The 13,664-nt window shown below is 40.4% G+C and overlaps 1 long non-coding RNA gene across 1 annotated transcript in view; it reads right to left on the bottom strand.

Moving 5' to 3' along the window:
• Positions 1-360: 360 nt before the first annotated feature.
• The window catches only part of LOC104953646 (uncharacterized), a 17,226-nt gene continuing 3,922 nt past the window's right edge, over positions 361-13,664 (bottom strand). The window contains exons 2-3 of the long non-coding RNA XR_799249.1: positions 6,917-6,919; positions 361-561 (exon numbers count right to left, since the gene is read on the bottom strand). This is a non-coding gene — a long non-coding RNA (uncharacterized lncRNA). The remainder of the gene's footprint in view (positions 562-6,916; positions 6,920-13,664) is intronic.

The raw sequence follows: 13,664 nt of genomic DNA, 5'->3' as shown, positions 1-13,664 counted from the left end.
CGTCCAAAACAGTCGGGCATTGTTTCTGATTGTGATAGGGCCGTGGCCCGTGGGTCCACATTTCAGATATTACGTCATATCGGACGCAGATCTGGATCAGCTCCGTTGTTCCCCTGTTTTTAGAGATGTGGGTACGGAGGAAAAGAGAGAGGGTTTGGTTTTCGGACACTTTGTGAGTCCCGACACACCGGGGACACATCTTTATGCTCTCGGAGTCGGTTGCCGAAACCCTAGTCCATGCGTTTGTCACCTCCCGCTTGGACTACTGCAATGGTGTCCTGTTTGGGGTTCCCAACAAAACCCTGGACAGGCTCCAGTATGTTCAAAACTGTGCTGCTAGGGTACTCACACATACAACGCCGTGGCAGCACATCACTCCCACCCTCATCCACCTCCACTGGTTGCCGGTCAAGTCCCACATCACCTACAAAGTCCTCCTCCTTACCTACAAGTCCTTCCATGCCCGTGCCCCCCAGTACCTATCGGACATCCTTCGCCCACATGCCCCACCCGGGAACCTGCGGTCTTCAGACTCTGGCCTGCTTACCACCCCGCACCAAACTGCGAACCTTCGGGGACAGAGCCTTCAGCGTGGCAGCCCCCACCCTCTGGAACGCTCTGCCTGCGGAGATCCGCAACATCCCCACGCTTGACGCCTTCAAAAGGGCCCTCAAGACCCATCTGTTTACTAAGGCCTTTGGCCCCTAATCTATTTGTTGTTTTGTCTGTCTGACTGGTTGTCTGACTGCCTTTTGTTTTGTTATGTTGATGTTTTGCCCTGTTCTTCTTTGTAAAGCGACCTTGGGTCTCATGAAAGGCGCTATATAAATCCAAGCTATTATTATTATTATGTATAAAAGACATCAAAAAGGATATTTTGCATGATAGGTCCCCTTTAAATGTTCACTGGAAATCAAAAAATGGTTGGTGATGGTCAAAGAGATACAGCTAATGGAAGACCAGGTCACACCCTACCTGCCAAGCAGAGTCCGAAGATGGTGAGAAGTACCAGGATGTAGAGGGAGACGATGGCGTACTTGATGGCAGAGAGGGAGTTCAGGTGAGCACAGCACTGATCCTGCTTCCTGCGACGCTTTCCAGAACCTGAGCAAAACAACAAAGAAATTGGGATCGGTAAAAAGTCCAAATAGAGGTGACAGGTTTTCTTAAGAACAGCAAGTGGAAGTTGGCTTTTGGAATAAATATTTTTAATAAGGTTGTTTGAAGATTAGCCTGCTACAAAACAAAGCTATTTCTCTAAGTGGTGGCTGGCACATTGTGCGAAAGGCTAAGCTCGTGCTTTCTAGTTTCTTCATGAAATAATGTTATTAAAGGTCGGAGCTAAAACAAATAACCCCAGAAAGCTTTTATTTGAAAATCCTGACATTTACTCAATGACGTACTCTGTGAACACAGAGTAAGACCAAACATTTAATGAATGTGGTGCACGCCATCATGTTATTTACTAAAAACATACTGAAGAGAAAGTACTCTTGATGAGATGTAAGAACGAGCCAATATCAAATACACTTGTTTACTGGTTTATGTCAAATATAAATGTGGTGAGAAATGATGCAAGCATTTGGGAAAGCAACACACACAGATATTGCACAAATGAATTCAACATAATTCACACAAAAACACAACCTCTCAGTGGAGCCATTACTATAATTCATGTCACCACTTAAACCTCCTCTCAGGGTCGACAGATGTTTGGGAATTAGTCTTGATACATTTGACAACTGTTTTTGTTTGATGGAAGCGTTTTTCTATTCAAAGTTTAGCAAAACAAGTGTGTTTTTTATTTGTGTGAGTGTGTGATAGCTTGGCAGGAGGCAGGGATTATGCTGTTTTTGACGAGGGAACATTCCCCTCAGGTCAAAAGGATTTTCAAAGGATTGTTTTTGGAGTCACATCTTTCAGCAGTCATGGGAATAGCAATGTCATGTTACTTTTAATGTTGTTTGTTAAGAAGTTATCCTCAGCAGTGTTACAGAAATTAATGTGTGTTATTCCACATTAAAATAAACATTCTTAAATGGAGATTAGATTTAATCTGGCTGTTATACCAACATGTTACATGCCTCAGTTTCAAGGGAAAGAATAAACACAAATTGATTATGTTTACATGCATGAACGCAAAAGAGAATAATCAGATCATGAAAATAGTATGATTTAACTTTTCCCATAAGTAGAATTATTGCGTTTAGGCATGCAGGAGTTCAACAATGAAGCTGAGAGAATAAATGAATGAATGAAATTCTGCAAACCACTGCTCAAAAACACTACCTTATTCATTATTGTTATACTTCGATATGTCATTTCAACACATTTTTGATGCTATTGAAATAGGGTAACATTTAAAAGGGGACCTATAATGCTATTTTCAGGTTCATATTTGTATGTTGTGCCTCTACAGTGACATGTTTACTTTCTAGTGTGTGAGAGAAACTCCATCTGGGAACTCTTTGCCTTTGCAGACCATTTACATGCACACAAACCTATATACCACACTACAGGAAGGGAACATCCCAAAAAGCATTATACTGTAGGGCCCCTTTAAATATTTTTGAGAGTTTTCAGTTACCACCTACAACATTTAGCTTGAGATGAGCTGGATGGATGAAAAAAAAACATAGACAAATGAACAGCCAGGTGTCTCTGGGAAATCATTATGCCTATGTGACATGACCAGTATGTTAGATATTAAACTCACTGGGATACTAAAAAGGTTTTAATGAGATCCTATCTTCCTGTGAACAGTCACGATGTTGGCTCGAGTCCTGGTTCTGAATTTAAACACTGATTTTGCTGCGCGGCCTCTCAACAGAATGATTTCATTCGGACCGTGACAATCAGTCAGTGGCCACTGGTGGATTGTAGCTGCGCGCACACACACGCACACACACACACACACACACACACACACACACACACACACACACACACACACACACACACACACACACACACACACACACACACACACACACACACACACACACACACACACACACACACACACACACTCTATGATGGAGAACACACGTTCCTCCTGCGTAAGAAAAACACAGCTGGCTCAGATGTGTCACATGACAGGAATGTATAGGATCAGAAATTGCTCTGAGTTAGTTTGCCTCCAGAGTTTAACTCATGCTGAACTGAGACAAAACAACTACACGACACACACACACACACACACACACACACACACACACACACACACACACACACACACACACACACACACACACACACACACACACACACACACACACACGAGAAGCTGCATGACAGTAAACATGACTTGTTTGATGTCATTCCAAGAGTTGGTTGGTAACATTGATATGATACCACCGTCGTGTCTGTGCCTCAAAGGGATAGTTTGGATGTTTTGAAGTGGGGTTGCGCGAGGTACTTATCCATGCCCGTAGTTTGGGGAAACAGAGAGAAGTTCCATCATAAAAGCAAAGCGATGTACTGCTGTGGACGGGCAGCAGCCAAACATATTTTATACTTTATCTTACATAAAGAAATATCAATTAAGTGTACACAATATTTGCAAGATTTACTAGATGTACTCAGCCAAACGTGAGAACAAAAGTCAATGAAATAATTGATCACAATCCCTAGGCCTGATGTGACATCTTCAAATGGCTTATTTTCACACAGTCTTACATCGATAGATATTCATTTTACAGAAGCTGCAAATACTCACATTGGAGCAGCTGATACGGGAATTAGAAAAACATTTTTTTTATTCTTTGCTTAAAAAAAACAATGAATCCATTGTCAAAATGTTCTGTTGATATGTTGAAATGTTTCTCAACCAACAACCTTCTCTACAAAAGACTCTTAAGTAACGCTCTGCAGCTGTCCCAACTGAAACGACAGATAAAAGTCAATATTCATTAATCAATTAACTGGAATCATTACTGCACCGCTGAATGTTCCCTCTGACTCATATCTGGCTGGGATGTCGTTGTCAACATATTGTTGCGTTTAAGAGACAATGGATTTAATACAGGGATTAGGTGGGGTTTACAACATGTGTACGCTCATGGTATTAGTAAACTGGAGGAGCAACAATACAGTTTGCCACAAATCTGTTTAGAAACTGTTTATTTCCTGCAGGGTCATTGTGAGTCAGCCCTGGAACTGCTTCTGACTGTTGACTGAGGGACATTAGTGCATTTACAAGGACTTAGATCCTATTACTTCCCAAATCAAATGCACATGGTGCTGGGCAAGTGCATACAAATCAGTGTCTCTGTTATTGTCGGTTGATGGTGACATGACGTGTGTGTTCGCATAAACAAAACAACAGATGCTTCAAATACACTTATCTATGTGTGTATGTTTGAACTTTAACATGTCGTCATTAAAGGTAATGGTAATGGGCTGTTTAAACTACTTTAAATAAGTGAGACCAATCATAGTGAAGAGGCTTGATTATACCTAATGCCAGAGTTTGTCAAATTAGGAGCACATTTGCTCCGTAAAATCTGATTTATTTTCTGGATGAAGCCTGTATTTTACACACGATTACAAGTTCATAAATCCCTTGAGATGGAGGGGTCCAGGACAAACATAACAACAAATGGCAGACACAACAGCACAACATTAAATAGCCAAATGACTGAAAACATGGGCTGTCTGTCAAACTTTTTAAAATAAACCCAACAATGATGAATGAAGAACATTTATTAAAACGTTAACTTATTCCAATCAGAAAGCGCCTGAAATACATAAGCTTTTTGATAAAATGTTTAAGGTACTAAGGGGATATAGAGAGGACCTTATTAGTGCGTTTAAGTTAATGTGTAATGAACCGTTGTTCACAGTGTGTTTACCTCACTGACAGAAACTTCCCAAATGTTTTTTCCTCTGTTCTACTTCACCTCAACGAAACAAGCAGCTGCATGGTTGGGAATATCTTCTGTAATTGAACGATGTGTGAAAATGTTTCCGGATTAGAGAAGTTGGATGAGGACAGTCTCTCTGATGTGTGTGGCCATTGTTCTCCTTCCACTAAAATGTCAACAAATTCTGTTCCTGAGACTTTCCCACCAAACTCACAGAGCCCTGGGTCGAAATCTGAGAACACCACAGGGTCAGGAGTGGATATGTTGCAGCTGCACCTGTACACACACACACACACACACACACACACACACACACACACACACACACACACACACACACACACACACACACACACACACACACACACACACACACACACACACACACAGGCTAAACCAACAGAGCATAACCCTTGTGGGGATTGGGAGGATTGTGGCTGTCTCTAACCAGAGTCATGAGATATGTCAACAGAGTTTGACAGGCGTTTTGTTTTTGCTGTCCGCCTGTTTTTCTTTTAGCTGGATTTATGTTTTTCTTTAAGCTAGAAATACATTGGCATAAAGACATTTTGCATTAAGGAAAGATCAGTCACGGGGCAAAAGTGGAATATATCCATTGAATTTGGGTTTGAACACCCTGAATTGTGGACTTTACACGATCGCTAGTCCAGAAAACTCTGACTTGTTAATACGACTTGAACGTGAATGGTATTTTCAAGTAGTGATTAAAGTAAAAACCTATACGACTGAAACATGCTGCTCATAAATCTTCTTCTATAAACAGTAGAGTATAATCCTTATAGACCCAACATTTGGCACGATATGAACACAAATATCTCACTCGCCATTTGAAGTACACCTCTGAGAATGTCCATCTCCTGGGGCTTTTTTTATTAAAGTGTAACCTTGAAACAATTCCCCACAGTTGGCTGACATTAAGCTCCAGCACCATAACTCTCTCAGGTTTTAACCCCATATGAATTACGCAAGGTGATAAATGTTATCCGGGCTTTGGCAGATATTGTGATGGCAGCGTTCCAACATCTCCGCCGTTCGTAACCTTAAACATAAATCTCATAAAAACACCTCCTGGGATCGGAATGTGTCTCAAAGGCCACTTATCACCACGAGAAGTAAATCCATCTCAAACACACGGTTGATCATCCAGCAGGTGCTGCTATTGATGAGCTACTGTTTCTGTCACTCATACGATGACATAAGTACATTTTTAAGTAAAAGCAGATTGCATTTCACTTCTTATACCTCAACACTTGAACTGATAATGAATCGCGATCAGCTGCAGACATATATCCAAGTATTTACTCTGAGCTAAGCACATTTACTCTCCCGGTTTCCCACACTACACATGATGGCCGAAAGTGAGAGGGAACGCAGAACAAATGGATGCAGACATAGACATCTCTGAATCTGCTGCACAGTAGGGAGTCAGCGGGGTGTTAAACTCCCAGAAGCACCGGCGGCTGATCTGTGAGTGTTTGTTAAGTCGTTAAAAAGCGCTCAGTCTGGACTTTCTCATCACAGGAGGGGAGAGAGGGGTCAGGTTGACGTTTAGATTGAAGCTGGACAGGAAACATTAGTGCTGCTAGGAGATCCCACTGAGCTATCCGTGTGTGTTGTGTGTGTCACTGTGTCTACAGAGTGTGAGTGTGTGTGTTTGAGTCATCTTGTAATTACACTGACTTTGGAGGGGTACAAGTGTTTTATCACACTCTCAGTTCATTTGTTAGTCAGTGCCAACAGAGGATGGTGGGAAAGCAAATAGCCTATCTCTAGAACAGTGGATTAAATAATAAAAACGATATTTAGAATAAAAGTAGAGTGCTGGGGAATGAGTCCTCAAACCAAGTAGTGAGTTAGCAATTTGATACTTCTGCTTGCCTCGTCTCTTCATCAGTGGCTTTCTTGAATTGTTTTTTTTGTTAGATGCCTGAAATAAGGTCTGTGGTTAACACAAGCTCAAGAGATTTTCACATGTTTTTAAATGGAAAGATCCCATTGGCTTTCGTCAAGGGAACCAAGGTGCTGCTAACTTCCTGGTTGGCCTACAAACATATGAGTTATCCCTCCAGCAATATGCACGGTATGTGTCAGGTTTGAAGGGCCAGACTACCCAAAACAACAAATATATGAACTCTACCGGAACACTTTCAGAACTGACTCCACGAAAAGCAACACTGACCATAAATCACAAAAAGGCTTGAACAGCAAAGCTCACAGTTGGTGAAAGGAGCACACTCCGAGAAGTCGTTATAACATTTGACTGATTACTTTTTCCGTCCTTTCCCTTCATCCAGGTCAGCATTTGATTGATGACCAAAGTATCCTTCAAAGCACATGATCAGCTGTTGATCCTAGTGTTAAAGGGATGAGGTCAAATCTGGGGATTTAATGTGGCTGAACCCTCATGGGGAGGGGATTTTCACTTTCTACCCTCAAATGACTTGAGGCTTTCCTTCTTTGAGATCCTTCCAATCACTATAAACAGATCATGATGGAGGGGAAGAAGGAGAAGAAGAAGAAGAAGGAGAAGAAGAAGAAGAAGAAGAAGAGAGAAGAACAATAAGAAGAAGGAGAAGAAGAATAAGGAGATGGAGAGATGAAGAGGAAGAGGAAGGAAAAGCTGTGTGCCTTAACACCTTATTCAAACGATTTTAACTTAAACAAAAATAAAATGGAAATACTTAAGTACAAGTGCCTCAAAGTTGAGTATGACTTTTGAACCAAGGTAAATGAGACATTGAGAGACTCCCCCACAGGCAGACAGTTGAGATTCACTCAGCTATAGAGGACACAATTATCTCTTCATGCATCGTCACGTCACGAGACCTTCCCCCAACTGAGCATCTTGATTGTTTGCAAGCGAACCAGCGTGTGTGGTCTCAGGAGGAACCCATATTGGAAGTGTATGGATTGGGATGTTTTAAATGACTTAACAGAGAAAGCAGGAAAAACACTTCAAGTTCACATTTTATTGCAAAAGAAACTAAATGTGTTTTATAGTTAAATGAAAGAAAAAAGACATACAACTAAAGCATATGCAACACTAAATAAAAAGCAAAACTATGCATGCATACATCTAATATGTGCACAAATGCATACACACAGGGTTTCCTCACACAAACACACAATAACAGGAAGATGTTGAGTAGCTCCACAACCAGTGCCCGAACTTAATCGGAAGTTTAATTATGTCATTATTTCCCACTTGAAGGTGATTTCATGAGGCTTCTGTACACAGAGGTATAGGGCGCTTAGTGGGAACACAATCTCTCTCTATACATAATGCAACCATGGACCATCCCATATCATTGCTCAGTCATCCGTGCGCAACATTAACCCATTTTGCTCGGTTAATTTAAGGCAGATATAGTTCACCCATGACCGCTCAAACACAAAGCGACACTTTCCTGCGGGTGAGTTCCATTAAAAGTGCATTTCCTTTCCTTTTGTCCATGTAGCACTCCTCCAGAATACATTACATGCATTAAATCAGCCTTTTAACTGTTCCCATTCAGCTTAATTGCAATGAATATTTAAACCATCTTAAAAAGGTCAAAGCACAAGGAATCCTGCAGTGAGTTGAAACGGCTGCTTAGCAAATATCAGTAACCTTTTAACACTCACACAACGAGCTTTAATCACTTCATGAAGTCCCTATTTACTATGTTCTTTGCACACATGTTAATATGCATATGAGCTTTGAACTCAAATGCTCCCTGCAACATAATATATATTTAAAAGGAATGACAGGTGACAGTCAGCTGAGGTTCAAACAGGTGCAGTCACTGCGGGATTCATGCATTTCACATGATACAGATGTGCCAGATTATGTTAATTCAGCACGATATTAAACACCAAACTGAAGTTGCAAACGTCATTTTGTCTCACCTTGTCAGCTGTCAATTGGTAAACAAAATCACAGCTCCACGTGTCTCATAATTCCTCTCAAAAAGTAGCTTCTAGTTGCTTTAACTCCAGGTTTTTTTCAGCTGTCAAAGAACTCAACAATGCATTAAAATGTGAAGAACAGACTGCAGGCAGAGGGGAACACTGCACCACGCACAATCTCTCAGTGCTCTATAGAAGCGAACACGCTGAAACATTGGGAGTAATATACTGACAACATCATCACGTGACCATCACAAAACTCCAGCTGTAGTTTTCTCTGCAGCCGAGCAGCTGATGCAGAAGAGAGGGGGAGAAAGAGACCACCTGCTGTACATGTGCGCCCCCTGTTGGGTGAAGATGGCATATTATTTGACCTAAAAGTGTTATGCTATCTGAAAAAGTTTTAAACGGAACTTGAAACAGAAACTGGAAAAAGGAAAGGGACATAAATATCAGTATTTTGCCTTAACATAAACTATTAGGACTACTGACCTAATTTGGTGGTGCCTTCATGAGCCCATCAACACCAATCAATATAGTCAAGAAGTTGTACATAAACACGGCAACAGCTCCAATATTCTAGTTCTTAATTTTTATTGTATACATTTTTTATAATACATCACACCTTCAAGAGAAAAGTAGTTTATTGTGTAGCAAGTAGTCTCATATGTACCACTAGCACCAATTCACAACAAAAGTGAGTTGGTAAGGCCCTCAAGGTGAAACGTTTCTTACGCCCTGTTGGATTTATTTGTAATGAAATGACCCCAATAATGAAAAACTTACAAAGACTTAAAGCTACAAAGCTACAGTATTGAAAAGGGAATTCGTTATGATGCACGTGCAATTCAGATATTCCTGACAGCACTGAAGGCATCACGTGCAGCTGCACCTTAGTGGGCGGATCCGGGAAAGGGAATGTTTTTTGTGTTACCTGAACGTTACACTTGAACAGGTAGAGGAATATTCAGTCAAAAACAGACAACTGACTGAAGGTAAATATAACTTTCTACTCAGAAAAACCTACTTAAAGTTTGTTATGACGTAAGTGTTTAGTTTCACCTGCTGTTAAGGATGTTGGTGTTATGAAATGCAGTTGTTGATGGGTGACTGTAATCCCTCTGTGTGCGGGCCGTATCTCTTCCCACGTACTCAGGCAACACGCCAAATTACTTTCATATTTATTACATTTTCACCAGGCTTCATTTACCAGAACAGATGGAAAACTGCTATATCACAGAAAATACGTCTGAGAGTAACTGCGTCAATTCGGCATTTCCCTGCATTTTAAGAAAACACCTTATTTGGTCGAAATGCCAACATTTTCAACCACATTTTATACTTTTTAAATCAACATTGAACGAAGTGTGTGTGTGTAAGGCAATGCAGTTTTCAATGAGTGATGAATGACGAGTATATAAAAAGCTTATACACAACTCTTAATATATTCTTAAATAGTCTTCTTTTAATTAATTCATGTTTAAACCCTTATCATTATTAACATAAAAATCAGCCCTAACTTGCTACCATTGTAGAACGAGTGCATCAAATCCAGATTGCATCAGACTAAGAAAGGCTGCAAAAAAATGAAGTCTCTGAATTTGTACAACTCAACTGTAACATTTTAAGGCTTGTTCAAGAGATTAAGTAATTCTGCAAGGCACCACAAGATGGTAGAATCACACTTTAGGAAGCATGAAGGATGCATCTTGAATTTGTGTCCTGTTAAAACATTACGTCTGGTTTTGGTTCCCATGTGAACTCTGGTGATTCTTTATTTTGTCTTTTGTTAAGACACGTTCAGGATTACATCTTGATTTAGCCAATTTAAGACTGTAGTGATTAATACACATTGTTAGACTGTTTGTGTTTAGGCAACATTTCACTTTTTTCATTTATGAAATTAGTGTTGGAGATATAAATGTTTAAATTCCTCAACTATGGTATCAGCATTTTTTTTTTTTTCTACTAATACTGAAGCTCAGGCATTATATTAAATATGACATAAGACAAATCTAAATACACCCATTTCTGCTTTAGAAAACATCCATCCATGTAACATATTTTTAAGTTTGTGGAAATATGTTTTAAAGGGTTCAAAGTGTGATATTAATGCACTGCTTTCTGTTTAAAACACCTCCCTGGTACCACTTCTCTGCATTATACTTTTAATACAGTTCCATTTGCTATATATATTAAATCAAGATGCCAAGTCAAACCTGAATAGCTGCCCAAAATTCACTTCAACGTCGCTACCCTAAAGCTCAATAAAACGTTCAAAGTAGAAGTAGCCCGGGCAGCAGGCGTGTGTTTCATAAAGATTTAAACACATCCATTTGGATTAAGTTGTGGACATTAATTAATAAATTGCAGTTATAGTACAGGATGTTAAAATCACCTTCAAAAAGCCAATTTCCACACCTTTCTTGTTCCCGTATATTACTTCTGTTTACAAGTCCTGGTTTACTTGTAACTGGGCGACATAAATGAATGCTTCAGAGCAAGACAAGAGGCTACACATCCACTTTATTTCCCTGAAGATATCAGCCCAGTTTGGGAGTCATATAGTTTAGGAAATGCTGTCCATAGGCATAAAATCAGCTGTGAGATTTCCTCCTTTACACTCGACCTGACTCTAGTTGTAAGTTTCCTCCGTGTCTTTGCCCCGGTGTAAAGGTCTTCACCGTCTGTATGTCAATTACTCTGCTGGGACCTCGTTATTGCACCAGCCAATCACGCATCCCCCTTAATTAACACAGGAAATTACATTCCTATATTTATACCCCAATAACCAGACTGGTCTGCTGAAAAGGTCACATCAACAGTTTAGCAGTTTTTCGCCCTATAGCGGTGCAGCCCAGGAGGATATGGCTGGGAGGAAAACCAGAAGAACCGCAGGCTAAAGAAACTTTTTAAGGAGAACTTTTCTGACCTTGTTTGGTGTCGGAGTTGGTGGATGTCACCTTGCTGCTATTTTCAGCTCTGAAGGATCCCTCAACGAGATATTTGTCACCATCTTGGTAAGGCCATTTAATCTCAAGTGTTTTGTTCATTTCCTTACGTTTGAGGGACAACAGACAACAATGTCCTCGGCTAATGCGCCCTGGGTAAAACCGCACATACCGCAAAACCGCCGCCTGCTGGTAAGGAGAGTTATGGCCACTCACCATACTTGCCAACCTTTAGACCTCAGAAATCGGGAGCATTTCAAAATGCAAAATCGGGGGTGGGGGGGGGTGCTAGTGGATCGCCGGAGCTGTTAGATTAACACTAACATGCTTATTGTAGTTGTAAGTGCACTGACTTGCGGCCTGTGGCACCATGTGTGGGCTGTACCTGTATTTTGACCTGTATTTTACAGGAAAGGAGTGAGCAGAGGGTATAGGGTAGTTGTCGATTCTTTTTCTGTTTTCTGTGAATATCTGCCTCACCCTCTCAGACTTTAAGTTGCGCGCGCTACTAAAGAGACGTGTTACCATGGAAACCAAACAATAGTGTAGCTGTATTAAAGTCCGAGTGGAAACAGTCGTGTGTAAATCTGATTTTGTAAGAAATCGGGAGAAATGCGGGAGAAATATGACCCCGGGAGGAAACCGGGAGAGGGCAATGAAATCCCGCGAAAATCGGGAGGGTTGACAAGTATGCCACTCACGCATGCGCAGTTCGTACGTGCTACTTGGCCGTCGGCTGAAGTCTTTGCGGTGTGTTCTAGTGCGACTGTTGGCCAAGACGCAGGAGACGTGAGGCGACACAACAGTCGTGTTCTGTCGGGACGTGTTCTTTGGTGTCAGTTTGGTGTGTAGGCCCCTTAAGATCCTGCAAAGGGACAACTGCTTGTTCAATGTGATACAATTCTACTTCAATAATCACAGGAACGCTTTTCACGTTTATACACAGCACTGGCACTCCTTATTTAAATAACAAACTGTACTTCTTTCTGTTGAGATGTGGCTGTGTTATTTATTTTCTTCTGGATAAAATGTTCTGTCAAATCTTTAAAGATGTTAAAGACAATTTACATGAAACACATTTGGATTTTAAACTTGCTCTTACAGAATGTTTTCTCCCACTATTTCTTCAGTTCTGTTTAAAAAACAAAACAAATATTGAGTGATTAATTGCTTACAAATAACACTTAATTGCAGCCTGACACACAATAAGTGATGTCTCAAAGTTTCACTTTGAATGTTAAGCATGAAGAATAGAAAATAATATTAAGTGACTTATTTCAAATTATTATATTAATGAAGTAATCTTTGGCGTTTGCAGCTTTTTGCCAGTGTTGCTGCAAACCTCAATCTAATTATTTTACCGTTTATTTAACCTCAGTCTCAGGCTTGATCTGCTGTAAGTACATTAGGTCATTGTTGAATCATGAAGTGAGAAAGCTATTTTAAATGGTTACACAAATACTTCTTTCAAACATTTTTGTAATTGGAGTATTTCATATCTGACAGCTTATGTTTCTTATTCATCAAATGGCCAAATGTAAATTTGCCGTTATGTAGTAAACAAGTTAACATGTTGATCTTATCTATTGTGGTTTTGCAGAGTGATGGGCCTGTCGAAGCGCGTGTCATCGTGGTCGGTGGAAGAAGTGTTGGAGTGGATGCAGGGTTATCACCCGGCCAAGATGGACACGCTCCAAAAAGCCATAATTAAACACGCCATATCAGGTATCAAGTCATGCATCACACTCAACCTGCTTTGTTTGCACAGTTAATAGAAGATAAGATCTGTTGTGAAAATACTGAATGTCCTCTTCCAATATGAGAGCAACTTGATAACAAAGGTATCCCAACTGTAGCTGTGAACATGACAGGATGTGATTACCTAGAAGAGCATCAGGACTGTTTGAGGCATATGATAGCTATGTGATTAACATGATGA

Source organism: Notothenia coriiceps, unplaced genomic scaffold (genome assembly GCF_000735185.1).
Source record: "Notothenia coriiceps isolate Sejong01 unplaced genomic scaffold, NC01 NC01_scaffold00022041, whole genome shotgun sequence".
Lineage (NCBI taxonomy): Eukaryota > Metazoa > Chordata > Actinopteri > Perciformes > Nototheniidae > Notothenia > Notothenia coriiceps.
This window is presented reverse-complemented; position numbering and strand designations above follow the sequence as displayed.